This window comes from Antennarius striatus, chromosome 6 (assembly GCF_040054535.1).
Source record: "Antennarius striatus isolate MH-2024 chromosome 6, ASM4005453v1, whole genome shotgun sequence".
Lineage (NCBI taxonomy): Eukaryota > Metazoa > Chordata > Actinopteri > Lophiiformes > Antennariidae > Antennarius > Antennarius striatus.
In genome coordinates this window covers 3,110,001-3,112,500 of record NC_090781.1, presented here as the reverse complement: position 1 = coordinate 3,112,500, position 2,500 = coordinate 3,110,001, and the positions used below count along the sequence as shown (strand labels likewise).

The following is a 2,500-nucleotide window of genomic DNA, read 5'->3' as shown; positions in this document are numbered from 1 at the left end:
AAGCTTACGGCACCTGGTATTCCCAGGCGGTCTCCCATCCAAGTACTAACCAGGCCCGACTCTGCTTAGCTTCCGAGATCGGACGAGATCGGGCGTGTTCAGAGTGGTATGGCCGTAAGCAACTATACTGGTCAAAAAAACCCTATATAAAGGTGGCATGGCACACACATAGCTTGCTTCAATACATACATGCATGCATAGATGTATAGATGCATAGATAGATAGATAGATAGATAGATAGATAGATAGATAGATAGATAGATAGATAGATAGATAGATAGATAGATACATAGATAGTATTCATACAAAAGTCATTGCTAGTCAGCCCTAACTTATACAACAACATTTTTACTTTTCTCTGGGATCAATTTCATTTCATCATTCAATCAATTCATTCATCAAACTTTTATTAAATACAACTTTAGCTCATGAAACAACTTGACTCGTCTGTCTTTCCTTCCAAACGCCCTCTGCTGGCGGGGGGACAGAAAAAGAAAAAGCTTACGGCACCTGGTATTCCCAGGCGGTCTCCCATCCAAGTACTAACCAGGCCCGACTCTGCTTAGCTTCCGAGATCGGACGAGATCGGGCGTGTTCAGAGTGGTATGGCCGTAAGCAACTATACTGGTCAAAAAAACCCTATATAAAGGTGGCATGGCACACACATAGCTTGCTTCAATACATACATGCATGCATAGATGTATAGATGCATAGATAGATAGATAGATAGATAGATAGATAGATAGATAGATAGATACATACATAGATAGATAGATAGATAGATAGATAGATAGATAGATAGATAGATAGATAGATAGATAGATAGATAGATAGATAGATACATACATAGATAGATAGATACATAGATAGATAGATAGATAGATAGATAGATAGATAGATAGATAGATAGATAGATAGATACATAGATAGATAGATACATAGATAGTATTCATACAAAAGTCATTGCTAGTCAGCCCTAACTTATACAACAACATTTTTACTTTTCTCTGGGATCAATTTCATTTCATCATTCAATCAATTCATTCATCAAACTTTTATTACATACAACTTTAGCTCATAAAACAACTTGACTCGTCTGTCTTTCCTTCCAAACGCCCTCTGCTGGCGGGGGGACAGAAAAAGAAAAAGCTTACGGCACCTGGTATTCCCAGGCGGTCTCCCATCCAAGTACTAACCAGGCCCGACTCTGCTTAGCTTCCGAGATCGGACGAGATCGGGCGTGTTCAGAGTGGTATGGCCGTAAGCAACTATACTGGTCAAAAAAACCCTATATAAAGGTGGCATGGCACACACATAGCTTGCTTCAATACATACATGCATGCATAGATGTATAGATGCATAGATAGATAGATAGATAGATAGATAGATAGATAGATACATACATAGATAGATAGATAGATAGATAGATAGATAGATAGATAGATAGATACATAGATAGTATTCATACAAAAGTCATTGCTAGTCAGCCCTAACTTATACAACAACATTTTTACTTTTCTCTGGGATCAATTTCATTTCATCATTCAATCAATTCATTCATCAAACTTTTATTACATACAACTTTAGCTCATAAAACAACTTGACTCGTCTGTCTTTCCTTCCAAACGCCCTCTGCTGGCGGGGGGACAGAAAAAGAAAAAGCTTACGGCACCTGGTATTCCCAGGCGGTCTCCCATCCAAGTACTAACCAGGCCCGACTCTGCTTAGCTTCCGAGATCGGACGAGATCGGGCGTGTTCAGAGTGGTATGGCCGTAAGCAACTATACTGGTCAAAAAAACCCTATATAAAGGTGGCATGGCACACACATAGCTTGCTTCAATACATACATGCATGCATAGATGTATAGATGCATAGATAGATAGATAGATAGATAGATAGATAGATAGATAGATACATACATAGATAGATAGATAGATAGATAGATAGATAGATAGATACATAGATAGTATTCATACAAAAGTCATTGCTAGTCAGCCCTAACTTATACAACAACATTTTTACTTTTCTCTGGGATCAATTTCATTTCATCATTCAATCAATTCATTCATCAAACTTTTATTCAATACAACTTTAGCTCATGAAACAACTTGACTCGTCTGTCTTTCCTTCCAAACGCCCTCTGCTGGCGGGGGGACAGAAAAAGAAAAAGCTTACGGCACCTGGTATTCCCAGGCGGTCTCCCATCCAAGTACTAACCAGGCCCGACTCTGCTTAGCTTCCGAGATCGGACGAGATCGGGCGTGTTCAGAGTGGTATGGCCGTAAGCAACTATACTGGTCAAAAAAACCCTATATAAAGGTGGCATGGCACACACATAGCTTGCTTCAATACATACATGCATGCATAGATGTATAGATGCATAGATAGATAGATAGATAGATAGATAGATAGATAGATAGATAGATAGATACATACATAGATAGATAGATAGATAGATAGATAGATAGATAGATAGATACATACATAGATAGATAGATA

At 38.5% G+C, this 2,500-nt stretch overlaps 5 non-coding genes across 5 annotated transcripts; all 5 read right to left on the bottom strand.

Moving 5' to 3' along the window:
• Position 1: 1 nt before the first annotated feature.
• LOC137597636 (5S ribosomal RNA) lies at positions 2–120 on the bottom strand. Its single transcript, XR_011036000.1, has one exon. It is a non-coding gene; the product is annotated as a 5S ribosomal RNA (ribosomal RNA).
• Positions 121–498: 378 nt separating this feature from the next.
• LOC137597635 (5S ribosomal RNA) lies at positions 499–617 on the bottom strand. Its single transcript, XR_011035999.1, has one exon. It is a non-coding gene; the product is annotated as a 5S ribosomal RNA (ribosomal RNA).
• A 530-nt stretch (positions 618–1,147) lies between these two features.
• LOC137597634 (5S ribosomal RNA) lies at positions 1,148–1,266 on the bottom strand. The gene has a single exon (XR_011035998.1). It is a non-coding gene; the product is annotated as a 5S ribosomal RNA (ribosomal RNA).
• Positions 1,267–1,660: 394 nt separating this feature from the next.
• On the bottom strand, positions 1,661–1,779 carry LOC137597633 (5S ribosomal RNA). The gene has a single exon (XR_011035997.1). It is a non-coding gene; the product is annotated as a 5S ribosomal RNA (ribosomal RNA).
• Positions 1,780–2,169: 390 nt separating this feature from the next.
• LOC137597632 (5S ribosomal RNA) lies at positions 2,170–2,288 on the bottom strand. The gene has a single exon (XR_011035996.1). It is a non-coding gene; the product is annotated as a 5S ribosomal RNA (ribosomal RNA).
• Positions 2,289–2,500: the final 212 nt, after the last annotated feature.